Genomic DNA, 17465 nt, shown 5'->3' with positions numbered 1-17465 from the left:
AAATGGAGGTATGATGATGTCAATATGGTAAACATTTGAGTTAAGATATTTGAATTAATATGAATTGATGGAAGAGATGCACAAAAACATGTTGTAACCAGCTGATATACTTTTTTATAATATATACCTGTGTTCTTTTTTTTTTTTCTTTTCCCCTGCCTTGTTTTCTGTTTTTTGTCTTTTTTGTGTTTTGATTTTTTTCCCCCACTGGTGTGGGCATGTGTTGTTTATGTAACAAAATAAATTTTTTTAATAATAATAAAAAATTAAACAAACTATGTAATGGCTTAATGTGATACACAAATCCAGCCAATTAAATCATAAAGCCAGTTAATAACACATGATATTCAGGGCTATGGAATTGGATAGCCCAACCACCTCTCAGTGGGTAGCATAACTTTCCTCTGTTTCTTAGGATGGGGAGCTAGGGGTCAGCTCTGTAAAATGGGGTGCCTGCTGTGGATTGGCTGGTGCTCCAACGACTGTCCACAGCCCAGCCCTGTGCCATCAACGACTTGTGTTTCCAGCTGTAAGTGTAGTCCTGGCATCCTTCAAATCAAGCATCTGGTGTACTCCGGATATTGGCAAGTTTGCGTTCAAATTTTAATGACAAGCCTTCAATTTATTGCCAGCAAACTTCTGATTTTCAATCTTTTTGTAAGGAGGCAACGTTTTAGCATTTGACTTGCACATATTACATCTTTCCAGGTGTCTGAAATCTTTTCTTGTAGATGGAATGGTTAGCGGTGGTAGAGAAATAGCTTTGGAATAATAGGCACTAAAACTTGGTAAGCAAATTCTGAAATAAGTTTTAAAACAGCAACTGTAGCTACTTCTAGCTCCGACTGTCACAGGCATTGGACACATCTTGACTTGACACCTAGAGGTGGAACTTGCTTTGTAGTCTCAGTAGCAGTGGTGGGATTCAGCCGGTTCGCACCTATCCGGCAGAACCGGTTGATAACTTTCTAAGCAGTTCAGAGAACCGATTGTTGGAAGAAATCTTATTTTGTTTTTTCCCACTTTACAGGGCTAATCCTGTAAGGAAGGCAGGAAGGAAACATTCTGGTGTTGTTTCTAGCCTCATCTTTATTGACCTGCTTACAGAAACTGCCTCTCTGGTTAACCCTTATTACATTGTCACAGATAAGGCGAAGCGCCCATCGATCTGAGTGGCCTTGAGTTGGCCACGCCCACCCAGTCACATGACCACCAAGCCCCATCTACCCAGATGGTCATTAGGGCAGAGAACCGGTTGTTAAATTATTTGAATCCCACCACTGCTCAGTAGGTACAAAATATATGTACCGAGGGGTATATGTACAGAGCCGAAGTGGCGCAGTGGTTAGGGTGCAGTACTGCAGGCCACTTCAGCTGACTGTTATCTGCAGTTCAGCGGTTCTAATCTCACCAGCTCAGGGTTGACTCAGCCTTCCATCCTTCCGAGGTGGGTGAAATGAGGACCCAGACTGTGGAGGCGATATGCCGACTCTGTAAACCGCTTAGAGAGGGTTGAAAGTCCTATGAAGCGGTATATAAGTCTAACTGCTATTGCTATATAACACCAAAGCATGCAACCAGGAGCTCATTTTGACTGTATTAAAAGACCTATACAGATTGCTATTTCTGGGTATAATTTAAGATTTTAATATATAAAGGCCTGATTGGCTTCACCTGTCATGTTTGAAGGGGACTGGACATCCAGCTTAGCAGATAAGATCCTCTGTTTTTGTTCCCAAATTCCGGAATGCAGCCCTTTGAGCATTGCAGTCAGCCTTCAATCTTTTCACTTTTGGGAAGGGAGTCGAAGAGTTTTTCGTTTGGTGTAATTGTGATTTTGCTGGCGATTCAGTCAAGATCCAAGCAAGAAGAAGTGAAGAGAAGGACCATCACACCCGAGAATGGAGCTCAGGAGGGCTGAATGTATCCCGTGACAATCGAGCTGACCATGCCCATCCAGGCCCCCCGAAGGTCAAACACAATCCTGATGCAGCCCTCAGTGAAATTGAGTTTGACACCCCTGTATTTATCTGTTCAAATCCATCTGCAGAAGCAATGTGTACATTGTGCCTCTTAACTTATTGACCACATTGATTATTGATTATACACAAAGCAAATATGGGACTAAGAAACTCCAGATAGTCTATGCTTAAGATTAGCAATAACTTAAACTGTTTAAAGTTTGGGTAACAGTAAGAAGCTGAGTTCAACGTAGAGATCCTATTGACCTTCTCTTTTTTTTTCTGCTTTGTTTTAAGATAATTTAGACTGTGTTTGTTAAAAAGTTATACCGTGTACGGGCTCTGGGAAGTCGGGCGGAGGGAAGGGAGGTGGGGTTTTAGGGGGAGGGGGGAAATATAATATGTGTAAGTTCTTAAAGCACATGATTGCACTTGTATACTGTGACTTTTTAACGTTAGTGTAAAAATAGGACAAGCTGAACATATTGATAGACAATAGAAATACACCGAAGGGAGGAGTAGAGTGAAAGAAGAAAGAGGGGTAGAGAGGGTGGGAGGGAGGATTGGAGGTAGGAGGAGAAGGAACAGAGGGAATGTATTGGGAGAGAGGAGCGATAGAGGGGGAGGGGAAGTAGGAAGTAGAGGGGAAAGTTGGAAGGAAGAATGAAAGGAGGGGGGTGAAAGAGGGTGTATGGTGGGTCAAGGTGGTATATTGGGTTTGTATTTGGGGGGGGGGTATTGTCTATAAAAGCGAGGGCTGTGTTTATTATTCAATGTTATATGCCCCAGTTATGCACAGTATACATGTGACTGTATGGAATGAAATGGAAATAAACGTATATTGTTATAAAAAAAATAAAAAAACTTATTGACCACTAGAGGGAGCAGAGCTAGCAAGCCAGGGTTACCTCTGCTTCTGATCTGTTTTTTCAGCCTGTTTCCTACATATATCTTTTTTCTATTTCCCCCCACAACATGAGGACCAAATGCCTAGATTTTTAGGCATTCTCTCAGCTATAAATACAGCTACAACTAATGGCCACAACTGGGTCCAGAATTTTTGTTGCTAAGCAAGCCGGTTAAGTGAGTCATGCATGATTTTACAATGTTTTTTTTGCCATGCTTAAGTGATTCACAGTAGTTAAGTCCATGTTTCTTAACGTTAGCAGCTATAAGATGGGTGGACTGCAACTCCCAGAATTCCACAGCTAGCTTTGCTGGCTGTGGAATTCTGGGAGTTGAAGTCCACCCATCTTAAAGCTGCTAACGTTAAGAAACACTGAGTTAAGTGAATAATGTGTTCATCAAGCAACACCAGCATCCCCCGTTGACTTGCCTTGTTAAAAGTCATCTGGGAAGGTTGCAAATAGTGGTCACGTGACCTCAGGACTCATTGCAAATACTTGCCATTTTTCAAGCCACCTGAATTTGGAACGTGGCACCTTGGGGATGCTGCAACCGTCCTAAGTGTGAGGACCAATTGAAGTAAGCTTTTTCACTGTGACTTCAAACGGTTACTAAATAAATGCTTCTCAGTGGAGAACTTCCTGTTTTTAGTTCCCTGAATAGATTTTATTTATCTGTTTGGACCTTAAGCATGTGCCTCTGAATACTCTTGCTGGTTTTATTTACACATATTTGGATTCTCTGCGCTTGGTTTTTCAACTGCGAGAACGTCTTCTGCCACATACCTCCCAACGGCCGATAAGATCGCACAGGGTGGGCCTTCTCCCGGTGCCGTCAACCAGACAATGTCGGCTGGCGGCTCCCCGGGGGAGGGCCTTCTCTGTAGCCGCTCCAACCCTATGGAACGAGCTACCCCCTGAGATCCGGACCCTCCCCACTCTCATGGCCTTCTGTAAGTCTGTTAAGACCTGGCTGTTCCGGCAGGCCTGGGGCTGCTGATCTAGATTGACCTTCAGCCCCATTAAGATCGAGTGCATGTTGTGTCCTTCTTTTAACTCGTTTCTGCCTTGTATTTTAATTTTTTTTTTAATACTTTTAAACTGTTTTTATGTAAGCCGCCCAGAGTCCTTCGGGAGTGATTGAGTTCCAGCCCTGATTAGACTGGGTGGATGACGTGGTTCTTTTTAATCTGTTTCTTTCTCTATTTTTTAATTCTTTATTTTTTTAAAAAAATATATTTTCTGTAAGCCACCCGGAGTCCTTCGGGATTGGGCGGCCTATAAATTTATTAAATACTAATTTATTAAATACTAATCTGCAGAGGTTTTATTACCTGCCTTCAGCACTTTTGGAGAAGCTACACTCCATCCCATAATGAACCAACAAACCTCACTTAATGAAACCCGGCAAATGGAAAACCAAGATCAGAAAATTCCTACAATCCCATAGTCACCTTTTAGCTACTCATATTTTCTACAACTCTGTACCTCTCTCAGACCAATTAGATCGCCCAGGTTAGGTCTCCTCTGGATTCCATCTGCCAGCCAATGTCGGCTGGCGACTCCCCGGGGGAGAGCCTTCTCTGTTGCAGCTCCGGCCCTCTGGAACGAGCTCCCCGTGGAGATCCGGACCCTTACTACCCTCCCGGCCTTCTGCAAAGCCACCAAGTCCTGGTTGCTCCAGCAGGCTGGGGTGGGGGCTGAGAAGCATTTACCTCCACGGAAATTGTGAATGTTGGTTTTGTTTTTAATATGTTGTCTTTGTCTCGTTTTCCCCCTTTCCCTTGTCTTTTGTGAGCCGCCTGGAGTCCTCCGGGAGTGGGCGGCATACAAGACAAATAGATAGATAGATAGATAGATAGATAGATAGATAGATAGATAGATAGATAGATAGATAGATAGACAGACAGACAGACAGACAGACAGACAGACAGACAGACAGACAGACAGACATTTATTAATGGCCCATTAATAAAAAAAAACCTGAGGATCCCAGTTATTTTAAAAATGCACTTCCTACGCTACAGACTTTAACTGTTCTTATAAGTTCTAGAGTGTTTTTTCATGATTACGTCACGTTGAACAGAATATAATCTTGTAAGATTTATACTATAAAACTTAAACGTAAGGTTCTCGGTTGCTGAACTCTTATCTGTGGCTGTTAATTCCTTGACTCTCTTCCCCAAAAGTGGAAAGACTGAAGGCTGACAGCAATTCTCAATGCATTCCGGAATTTGGGAACAAGCAGTCCCAGGCAAAAGGGAAGAGAGCAACTTTCCTTCACCAGGTTGAAGTATATAAAGTTCTGTCTGATTCACTTGCATCTGGACATTGAATCACTTAGCTGTTGACCCCCCCCCCCCCCAAGAAGCCCCAAGGACTTCATCTCTGCGGTGACTTCAACGTACCAGGAAAAGACATCATCTCAACATGGTGCTTGAATCTGTTGAAACCACCAGATGGCGCTTTTCCTGCACACAAATAAACCCTGCCATCCCTTCATCATAGATCAGTGTTTCTCAACCTTGGCGACTTTAAGTCCTGTGGACTTCAACTCCCAGAATCCCCCAGCCAGCGAGAGCTCTTGCTGGCTGGGGAATTCTGGGAGTTGAAATCCACAGGACTTAAAGTTGCCAAGGTTGAGAAACACTGGACACTTCAGATTCAATTTTGAAAATATAGTTTGGGATCTACCATGAGATGAATCTAGCACCTGTCTGCCACTTTTAATGAGCAGGGGACAATCCTGCCAAAGAGACTGTTCTTTAAAGAGTCAGATGTAGATGTCATTTGTGCCTTACGACCCTCCCGGCCTTCCGTAAAGCCACCAAGTCCTGGCTGTTCCAGCAGGCTGGGGGGAGCTGAGAAGCATCTACCTCCACGGAAATTGTGAATGTTGGTTTTTTTTTTTTTCTGGACTATTTTTGTAATGCTGCACAGCCCTATAGCTTACATTCATCAATATAGATTTAGACAAGTTTTTCTTCATTTTACTGTATCATTTGCTTTCCTAATGGCTAAAAATACAGAAAATTGGACTTTTAAACTGGACAGGAGTTTTATTGGAAAGGCATTTTGAAACGCTGGAATTATTTGTTCAAAAATTAACATTATCTTTACATCATGGAAAATTGGGGGGGAAAGGGCTTAATGTTGAAATTTAATTAAAGAGTGCCACTTGTTGATGGAAGGAAGAACAACACATTCCCAAAATTTCATTTCTATACTAGAGATTTAAATGTGACCTGACCCTGAACTTCAGGAATATGAAAGAAAATATTTCTGAAAAGACCCCTGAAGATTATAATATAAGAGTGGATTTATAGAGGGATTTGAGGAGGTGCTGGAAGATTCAATGTGCTCTCCAGAAGAACAGGCAGATTAAGCTTGGAGTATAAAGAAATAAGAACATTGAGCGTTTCGAAAAGTGTGTGTAAGTTCAAACATATGGTCAAAAAAAGGATTCAATAAAATTCAATGAGATGCTTCATCAAGAAGAAGGGAGTGGAACTTGTAACTGTATGCTGCCATTCAGTCATCTTGCAGGCTTCACATTACCATCACTAATTGTTACTATGATGGTGGCCAAGTTGAAATTGTTTTATAACTATTTATAATTCCATTACTATACAGCAGTGGTTCCCAAACTTGGCAACTTTAAGACTTGTGGACTTCAACTCCCAGAATTCTCCAGCCAGCAGAGCTGGGAGTTGAAGTCCACAAGTCTTAAAGTTGCCAAGTTTGGGAACCACTGCTATACAGCATTATAACTTTAATATCACTATACTTGGAATTACTTACTTGATTTAGCAATAGCAATAGCAGTTAGACTTATATACCGCTTCATAGGGCTTTCAGCCCTCTCTAAGCGGTTTACAGAGTCAGCATATCGCCCCCAACAACAATCCGGGTCCTCATTTTACCCACCTCGGAAGGATGGAAGGCTGAGTCAACCGTGAGCCGGTGAGATTTGAACAGCCGAACTGCAGAACTAGCAGTCAGCTAAAGTAGCCTGCAGTACTGCACTCTAACCACTGCGCCATCTCGGCTCTTTTTAAGCGGTTTACAGAGTCAGAATATTGCCCCCAACAACAATCCGGGTCCTCATTTCACCCACCTCGGAAGGATGGAAGGCTGAGTCAACCTTCAGCCGGTGAGATTTGAACAGCCGAACTGCCGAACTAGCAGTCAGCTGAAGTAGCCTGTAGTACTGCACTCTAACCACTGCGCCACCTCGGCTCTAATAAGGAATGAGCTTCGAGTGGTGCCATCTACAGATCCATCTGATAAAGGGATGAAGATATTAAAAAGTGCAATATTCTGGTAATTTAAGCTGGGATTGAGAAATGGGTAGCCCTCCAGAAGGTGGGAACTATCCCAATATTGAGGAATAGGAAATCGTGACTTTTCAGGATTAATCAGGAAGTGAACTTCTACCAATGTAGCAGATGCAGCCTGAACAACAACAACAACAAAATCTTATTCCAATGATTCACTGCTGCCAACAAGTCATAGAGTAAAGCCATAAGATCGTTAGGTATGGAAAGAGCATGTCACAGGGAGAATTTAGCACATCTCCTTTTGAAAGGAAAAAATATTGTGCCCAAGGGGAAAATAGAGAAAAGTCGAAGCCAAAGACAAGGTACAGAGCTGAGGCCTTATCTAATTCATCTCCTCCTCCTCCTCCTCCTCCTCCTCCTCCTCCTCCTCCTCCTCCTCCTCCTGTTTGCCTTTCATATTTAACCTAGTGAGCAAACGGGGCTTTTAGTGGCATGGAAATGGCAATGTGGAAAGGCTTAGCCTTCTGGACACTGGTAGTAACTATTTCTCCTGGTACTCTAAAAAGCGAGCTGGGTTTTGCAATGCTGAACTTGCATCTTTGATTAAAGTCAGTAGGCTTTGCAGCCTTTTGGATATAAATTTATAAATTGTATGCACAGCATTGTGACTGGAGGGGGGGTGGAATCTATATTTCCATTTTAACAAAAGCAATACTACTTTCAAGCCCAAGACTACTACACTGAGCAGTGGGAGAGCTTTCTCCCAGCTCTCCTACCCGCTTATTTTGTGCACTTACTAAAGTTCACGCAACTCTTAAAGGAGACACTCACTTGAATGGCTGGAAGATGCTGAGTATTTGCATTCCAAATCATTTTGCATCACTGTAGTACACGCCTCTTTCAGCTAATAATATTGTCAGGGCTGCAGCCAATTCCTTTTTGGGATCTTTGGCCTGCCACGCTAATATCCTATTCTACTATGCTGTGTCATTAGTGGGGAATTGGGAGGGGGAATAGTAAGGAGTAGAATGTGTTGATGCCAAAATAAAATTCCGTTCTAGAAGCCAAGGTCACCTTTTGTTTCTACACCGCTGAGCCTGAACCGGAACTGGGTGGGTGGAACTGCCAGCGTGGCAGTGGAAGATTGGACCAGGTGATGGACTTGTGGGTGTGGGGACAAGATCGTGAACTCTCAACTGGGTGGGGAAACCCCAGGAAGCTCAGATTTGGGTTTCCCCCAGATGTGCCAACATGTCTCTCTTAATAAATTGGAACTTAGAGCAATACTTTGCCTTGGACTCTGATTTAATTTTGGATCTTATTTGGAACCCTGAGAGCTATTTCAGCTCAGGTTTAAGTTGTATAAATACTGATAATACTTTATCATCCTGTATATTAAAAGGATAGTTAGTTGTCTTCTCATGGGAGAGTCATATAAGCATAAACACCCCTCTGGTTAGGCAGCCAACATCCGCTGCCACCGTTTCTCTCAGAGTTTGCCCTGTCTTCTAGCAATATATTTTCTAATTTCCTTCTGTGCCCTCTGTAGTTTTGATATCATCTTTCCATCCAGGCAGAAGACAGCAGCGCTCCAAAGTTATTTATAAGAGGGACATCCCACCTTTTAGTCAGAAGCTTCCAACACCTTCAATACTGCTCTACCCAAGCCAGCTTTAATAGTATTCCGAATAAGTTTCCACTAAATTGCAACAGGCCACTTTTCCTCTTTGCAATACCCAACAATTCAAGAAATTTACAGTGGACAAAAGAATAGCAATAGCAATAGCAGTTAGACTTATTAGACTTATATACCACTTCATAGGGCTTTCAGCCCTCTCTAAGCGGTTTACAGAGTCAGCATATCGCCCCCAACAACAATCCGGGTCCTCATTTCACCCACCTCGGAAGGATGGAAAGCTGAGTCAACCCTGAGCCGGTGAGATTAGAACCGCCGAACTGCAGAACTCCAGTCAGCTGAAGTAGCCTGCAGTACTGCATTTAACCATTGTGCCACCATTCCCAGCAGCCAATGGCTTCCAGTTCTCTACAGGAACCAGCTAACTGAACATCTTGGAAGCATTTGGCTCTGGGCCTCCCTTGGTGTTTTCCCATTGGTTTCCTGTGATTGGAACTGGGGATCTGCCCAAATTGCATATGGGAAGAGGGCAGAAATAGCAATGTAGAAAAATCCAGGAACAGTGAAGACAGAAAGATGGCTGTCTTGGCCCATAAACACAGGCTCCTCTTTGCCCACAAAAGAGAAGTCATGGGGGAAGCCACTGTTCCTGTATCAGCTGTTTCCTCATCAGCAGCCACAGGAGGGCTATTGTCTCTCTTCCTCTTCCTCTCTTAAGAGGGATCATTAGGAGGGGCGAGGGCAAGGAGGAGCCAAACATAGGAGAACAAACTCATCAGGGCAAGATTCAGCAGTCCATCTGTATTTTAAAAACAAAGGCCACACTTTCAAAGTCCACATTTTGGACAGAGAGGACTCTGGTTTGAAAGAGGGGGTCAAAGAGCCCATCTATGTCAAAATTGAACAGCCCTCTCTCAACCGAGGGGGAGGGATATGACATCTATCTCTAGTGTACAACACAGTTGTTTCAACTGTTCCAAGAAGGCTCAACATCCATTTGCACCACTCAGGTGACCCCAAGGACACAAATAGACCTCCAGGTGGCCTCAAGGACTTTCTAAAAGGATGCAAACGACCAGCTATCTGCAAGGAATATAAATCCTTCCATTCCCCACCATCCAGTCAGAGATGAAGAAGCTTCTTGGATGAGAAGTGAAACACCTTCAACCCCCCCCCCTCCCAGAAAGTCCAGTTGTCTCTTGAAAAAGCACCTTAGCTATGACCTGGATGACTGAGGATCTCCATAGACATGATGTGCCTAATGGGACCCTGGAGGCTTCTATTTGCAAAAAAGGTTGAAGGCAGATCACTCATGTGCCTATTATCTTGACTTTTTTAAAACCTCCCCTACAGATGGCCTTGGATACTTTGGCTGCAAAGCTAGACAAATACACTCACCTATTATGGCCCACTCACCTATTCAAAGAACACCATTCAGCAATTACTCGAAACAGAGGCAATAGAGCTACTAGCTGTGGAAATGGCCTATTTTTTTTTTAGACTTATATACCGCTTCATAGGGCTTTCAGCCCTCTCTCAGCGGTTTACAGAGTCAGCATATTGCCCCCAACAACAATCCGCGTCCTCATTTTACCCACCTCGGAAGGATGGAAGGCTGAGTCCACCCTGAGCCGGTGAGATTTGAACAGTCGAACTGCAGAACTGCAGTCAGCTGAAGTAGCCTGCAGTGCTGCATTTAACCCCTGCGCCACCTCGGCTCTCATTCGCAAACTCATTCTTGAGTTTGCGACAACTCAAGAATGAGTGGTTAGCATGTTAGTTCAATAGCAGGAAAAAGGTCTTTAGTTAATTACTTGCAAACTGATTAATCAGAAATGTTGAAGTTTGAGGGGCTTAATAAGAGATTCTGAGGGAGAAGATAAATAAAGGCACGCAAGCTTTGTTGAAAGATGCTTGGCCCACTACCATTAAATTTCCTTGTAATATATGATCATAGTGCATACTGGGTATATTTCTATATAGGCAACCAAAACCTATGAATGAGCCTTGGAATGCAATATTCCATAAATATGGAATACTTGAAAACAATTGGATTGCACTAAAATATCCAACCAAATATAGCGATAAATAAATAATTGTTATCTCTGTTATAGTTAGAAAGCTGTGTTGCCTGGATGACAATCCATAATCCCCATCAGTGCTAATTCTCCATGAGGTTGGAGTTTTTAAAAAAAAAAAAAAAACCAAGAATTGGATCCAGTTACAATCCGAGGCTTTAAGGCCAGACCAGAGGTGGGTTCCTACCAGTTCGCACCTATTCGGTAGAACCGGTTCGTCAAATCTACCGAACTGGTTAGAAGAGGTTCCACCAGTGGACCCAGAAAGCAGGCCACACCTACAGAAGAGGCTCCAAAACTTTTTGAAACCCACCACTGGTCCTTGGATATGATTATTCTACACTATCATGCTCATATTTATAAAACCCAGTGCCTCTGTGAAAGGTAAGGATGACGACTGCGTTTGTGGTGCAATCAGAACATTGCGTGTGTTGAAGTTGTTTCAACGCAAACCAAAGATGCCTTTTAAAAAACAAGTTTACATCACATTCTCATGCAGGCCAGTGCTGTGTGTGACGTAATTTAAGGTGGTTCTGACAAGCGTCGTCGGCATCTTCATATCCGGTCACACAGGTGGCAAGCCACTCCCATCCGGTCACATGGGGCGGCAAGCCACTCCCACAAAGGAGGCCACACCCACAGAGTAGGTTCGAACAATTTTTGAAACCCACCACTGGGCCAGACCCTTAGATATGGCTGGATTAGTGTTATACAGTATTCACCAACGAATAGTTATATTTAGCCATTAATATTTATGAGCCTGATAGAATTCCTAATAATAAGAAGAACTGGTTCACCGCCTTCCTCCCCTCTTACATTAAAACTATGTATAATAACACTGTCAGGACAAGATGACTTGTCTTCTGTGAGAATTTGTTGCTTCCTCTATTCTCACCCTACTTTTTTCATTTTATTTTTATCCGATAGGCCAGTTCATGGAATTTTTCATTTCCAAATATAGCTTAGACTTTATTTAGGTAGCCTGAATGTTTCTTCGGATAAATACAATAAGACCTAGCAGCTGATGAGATTTTATTTAGCATAATCATCATAACAAAATTAAAGCAGCAAACAGAATCTATTGTTAAATATATCTTTATGCCTCTTCCAAACCAGATGTTGCATTACAACTCCCAAAGATTGTAAGCAATACATTTTTTATTTTACCTATACATTTATTGTCACTTTGCTTACCTTCCCATATTTGTTTGATATATAAATTATACTGATATATTCCATCGAACAAGCAAGTACTAACACACACTTATGAAATTGCCTTTATGACTACAAATATTTTTTTAAAAAAGAATTACACGTCTATGATTCATGTCATGTTTTAACTTTTTATTCTGTTTTAATAATTTAAAATCCAGTTAACCTCTTTCTAGGTTTCGTAAGAAACTCAACTTTTTCAGGTCTTCATTACAGTACTAATAATAGTTTTAAAAGAGAGTGTCGGATTATCTCACTCCACAATTATTGTACTGGCCCACTAATTTTAAATGATGAAAAGTAGCTTCTTCCTAGTTGCATATTCATTTTCAGGGCCTCCGATGGGCATTGGCTGAAGAAAGATCTGAAACACACTTATAACTATTTTTTCTTTCTTTCTCCTGAAGAATCAGATCTTTTATCTTTGTTCACCAGTGTAGAAGCCACTTACAAATGGAGAATCTGTGTTTTCTTAAGAATTAATTAAGATAGATACCTGTCTCCAACCTTTTAGTGGATACTAAAATGTCTACTCTAAGGCAGTGGTCTCCAACCTTGGCAACTTTAAGACCTGTGGACTTCAACTACCAGAGTTCCTCAGCCAGCTTTGCTGGGAGTTGAAGTCCACAAGTCTTAAAGTTGCCAAGGTTGAAGACCACTGCTCTAAGGAAACTAGATTATTTAGACCTTACAGTCTTGATTTAGATTGAGGGTGGGCGCCATTAGTTGCTCTGATGGTGGATGATCTTTGCCTGGTGGTCTTAGACCTTTAGCAGCATTCAGTACTATTGATTATAGCAGTGTTTTTTTTCAAATTTGGCAACGTTAAGATGTGTGCAATTCAATTCCAGGAAAGAGGTGAAATATAACAACGTTGGTAAACTACAGTAAATATATTTAAATATAATGTAGCAGAGGATACTCTCCCTGCTAAAAACTCAGACTATAAAATCTTCGCTTCAATATTGGCAGAAAGACTTAAAAGATATTTAAATAATTTCATCCACCCTGACCAAAATGGGTTTCTGCCAAAGAGACAAATCAAAACAGGGCTGGGTTCCTGCCAGTTCTAACCTCTCCTATAGAAACGGTTCCACAAATCTACCGTGCCATTTAGAACCGGTTCCAGATCCCTCCCCCCCACCCGCCCGCACCATGCTTGTCCAGCCCACCGCTCACTGATTGGCTGGCTCACCAATCGCCGCACCCGCCTCTAAGAGTCCTATCTAAAAGTCTTAAAGCTGTCAACTTTGAACACCCCTGGGGTTTTTTTTCCTAAAGGGTTAGGGGTGCAAGGGTCTTGTGACTTGACAGCTTTAAGACTTGCACACTTCAGTGCCAGAGTTCCTGAGCCAACATGACTGGAGGAGGAATTCTGGGAGTTGAAGTCCACAAGTCTTAAAGCTATCAAGTTTGAACACACCTGGGTTTTTTTTTCTAAAGGCTTAGGGGTGCAAGGGTCTTGTAACTTGACAGCTTTAAGATTTGCGTGCATCAAATGCCAGAGTTTCTGAGCCAACATTTTGGTTGCTAAGCAAGAGCGTTTTGTAAGTGAGTTTCACTACATTTTACAAGTTGGCCACGTCCAGACAGTCACATGACTGCCAAGCCACTCCCACTCGGTTACATGGCTGGCAAGCCACTCCCACCCGATCAGATGGCTGGCAAGCCACTCCCACAAAGCAGGCCACACCTACAGAAGAGCTTCTAACAATTTTGAAACCCACCAATGAATCAAAAATAACATGAGAATAATTCGGGACACTTTGGAATATTATGAGGCATACCCGGAAAAACAAATGGCCTTGATATTTTTGGATGCACAGAAAGCCCTTGACAACGTGAATTGGTTATTTATATTATTATAGTTGGAGCAGATGGGCTTCGGTAAGAAATTCATCCAAGCCATTGAAGGTATATATTATAAACAAACAGCAAAGATAATGATAAATGGGGAATTGAGAGATTCTATTGATAAAAGGCAGTGGTTCCCAAACTTGGCAACTTTAAGACTTGTGGACTTTAACTCCCAGAATTCTCCAGCCAGCAGACCTGGCTGGAGAATTCTGGGAGTTGAAGTCCACAAGTCTTAAAGTTGCCAGGTTTGGGAACCACTGATATAAGGAAAGGGACAAGACAAAGTTGTCCACTGTCACCTCTGTTGTTTGTATTAACATTAGAAGTCTTAAACAGAAATATTAGAGAAGAAAATGATATAAAAGGAATGAAAATTAAAAAGGAAGAATACAAGCTACAAGCATTCGCAGACGATCTGGTTTTCATCATAGAGGACCCATTAGAAACAGCACCTAAATTGATAGAAAAGATAGAGGAATGTGGAATAGTAGCCGGCCTGAAAATAAATAAAGATAAAACGAAGATTTTGGCAAAGAATATGTTAGTAAGACAAAAGGAAGAATTGGCGGAAACTTTGAAGATCCAGGTCACGAATAAGGTTAAGTATTTGGGGATATATTTGACAGCAAGATGCAGTTCACTTAAAAAGAATAATTATCATAAATTCAAGCAACAGATAGTGACAGACCTGGCAAAATGGGAAAATGTACAACTATCACTAATAGGGAGAATATCAACAATTAAGATGAATATATTACCTAGGATTTTATATTTGTTCCAGACAATTCCAATTAGATTAGGGAAATATTATTTTGAAGATCTAAATAAAATAGTGTTGAGGTATAGTGTTGAGTCCCCTTCGGGGGAAAAGGGCAGCATATAAATATAATCAAATCAAATCAAATCTTTGTGAGGGATATTATGCCCTAAAGACACAGCCACTGCTAAAAAGACCTCGAACCCATCAATAGAAGCAACGCCTTGTTATTAGGCCAAATCAACCAACACATTATTTTAAACAAAAATCTTGTAAGTATCAGAGTTTCTAGAACTTTTCATCAGGGAAGAAGGAGAGGCATGGATAAGGGCAATGATCTTGGAAGGCCAAGAGATCCAGGGTATGTGGCTGGATGTACGGTAGGTCTGGGCAGCCTTCAGATATACACACTGGAAGAGAGAAAGCAATAAAAAGTAACAATAAAACTGTGCACAGAGCACAAGAAACATATATTTATGTTGGAGAGGAGAAAGGGCGGCAGCAAAGAGCCGAGGTGGCGCAGTGGTTAGAGTGCAGGCCACTTCAGCTGACTGTTATCTGCAGCTCAGCGGTTCCAATCTCAGGGTTGACTCAGCCTCCCATCCTTCCGAGGTGGGTGAAATGAGGACCTGGATTGTTGGGGGCGATATGCTGACTCTGTAAACCGCTTAGAGAGGGCTGAAAGCCCTATGAAGCGGTATATAAGTCTAACTGCTATTGCTATTGCTATGCTTGTTGACTAAGAGTCTGGATAGGTCAGGGAATAGTTCTGTGGAAGCCTAGAACTGAAGCAAGAAGAAAGCTGGGAAAGGGGGAACCAGGACCTTGCTGGTGTCCCTTATCTATCTCCTGATGATCGTATATCTACATGTACAGAGAGGAATAAGGAAGTACTGATGGGAGGACAGCAAAGTCCCAAGATTTGTGGGGCGGGGGGTGGGGAGTGCAGGGACATCTGTGGTATCATGATAACTGTCACACACATTCCTTGAGGTACCCCATCAGTGATATGATAACCACCAAGCTTCTTCACTTCACTATTACAGAGAGAGGGAGGAAAGCAATCAAATAAGGGCTAAATGTATTCATCTTTTTTTGTTTTGTTTCAGAAGTAAAATTGCTCTAGGCCAAATGAGCTTGTTCTAAGGTGACGATGCATAAGACTACTGTTGTGCAGATAATAGCAATAGCAGTTAGACTTATATACCGCTTCATAGGGCTTTCAGCCCTCTCTAAGCGGTTTACAGAGTCAGCATATCGCCGCCAACAACAATCCGGGTCCTCATTTTACCCACCTGGGAAGGATGGAAGGCTGAGTCAACCCTGAACCGGTGAGATTTGAACAGCCGAACTGCAGAACTGCAGTCAGCTGAAGTGGCCTGCAGTGCTGCATTTAACCACTGCGCCACCTCGGCTCTCTAATCAATCATAATAATCAATTTAACATTGTTATGTGCCATATATACACTGAGCTTCACAATTTTCCATCACACCACTCGACGTCAAATTTTTGATCGTTCTATAATTGTTCATCAGCTGTCTTCGCCTATTTGACATTTTTTTTTCATTCTATTGATGAAACTAATCCTGGACTATTCAAAATAGTGCAATCTGATTAACAAAAGAGTGTGTGTGTGTGTGTGTGCGTTTGTGTGTGCGTTTGTGCGTGTGTGTGTGTGTGTGTGTGTGTGTGTGTGTGTGTGTGTGTGATTATCAAGGTTTTTCTGGAAGTGGTTGCCTCTGCCTCTTTCCTAGGATTGCAATAGAGGGACTAGCCCAGAATCATCCAGCTGGATTCATGTCTAAGGTGGGACTGGAGCTCATAATTTCCCAATTTCTAGCCCGATGCTTTAACCACTGCATCAAACTGCCTCTGAAAATTAAGATTATGGTTCTCTGTAGACTAAAGTCTATACAAAAGGATAATCTTAAAATAGTTTTTTCTCCAAGGGCCGCTGAATCCTGCTTTATCTCAGATTCTTTCTAAATGTGGCATCTCAACTAAGACATGCTTTTACTCTGATCGGGACTTTCCATATCTGTTCAGCAGGAGAATACTCAGCTAGAATAAAGCAGCTTAAAAAGAAAACGAAAGAATTTTGCACCTATTGCCAAATAGTGGAAGATGAACAGGCCACTTCCTGCATATCACTTTTCGGTGCATTTCATTTACCTAAACTAACAAATCCCATGAAAATTTAGTGAATTTTTGCCCGAGGCATTCTTTTCATTTCAAGAGAAGTGTAAGAAAGTGAGAACCCATCAGTGCAATTCCCCAGCCCCCAACTCCTGATTCAGAAATTAACCCTACTGTGTTTCACTAATTGCCAAAAGGGTTTGCAACAGCATGAAATCCAAATCAAGGTCCCCACTTCCAGGCTCTCTTATCTATTAGCCCAGTGGCCTGGCCTTCTTTTTCTCCAAAGATGTTCAAGAGCAGGGCATGGTGTCCAGATCCAGGCATGGGACAGTAACTGGAACTTTCTCTGCCTTCAACAAAACAGCACGCTGCTTTTGCTGTTATACTCTGCTTTCCCGTGGCCCTCTTGGCACTTGCTGGAGACTGTTATATGTTTTTCACCCGTGGGGCCCTTTTAATATCCTAGGCCTCCCTCTCCCTGTTGAAACTGATGTATTAACCCATGGACAGGCAAGATCCCATAGTTGTCTTTTATGGGAAGGGTTTGCAGTACCCAAGTCCAGAGGTCCCCAACTCCCTCCCTGCCCTGGCATTTTGCTATCCAGTCTTGATTTTTTTGATCTTGCTAGCCAGGAAGGC

The sequence above is a fragment of the Thamnophis elegans genome, chromosome 2 (assembly GCF_009769535.1).
Source record: "Thamnophis elegans isolate rThaEle1 chromosome 2, rThaEle1.pri, whole genome shotgun sequence".
In the NCBI taxonomy this organism is placed as follows: Eukaryota; Metazoa; Chordata; class Lepidosauria; order Squamata; family Colubridae; genus Thamnophis; species Thamnophis elegans.
The sequence above is the reverse complement of the archived record's forward strand: the minus strand, read 5'-3'. Positions refer to the sequence as shown.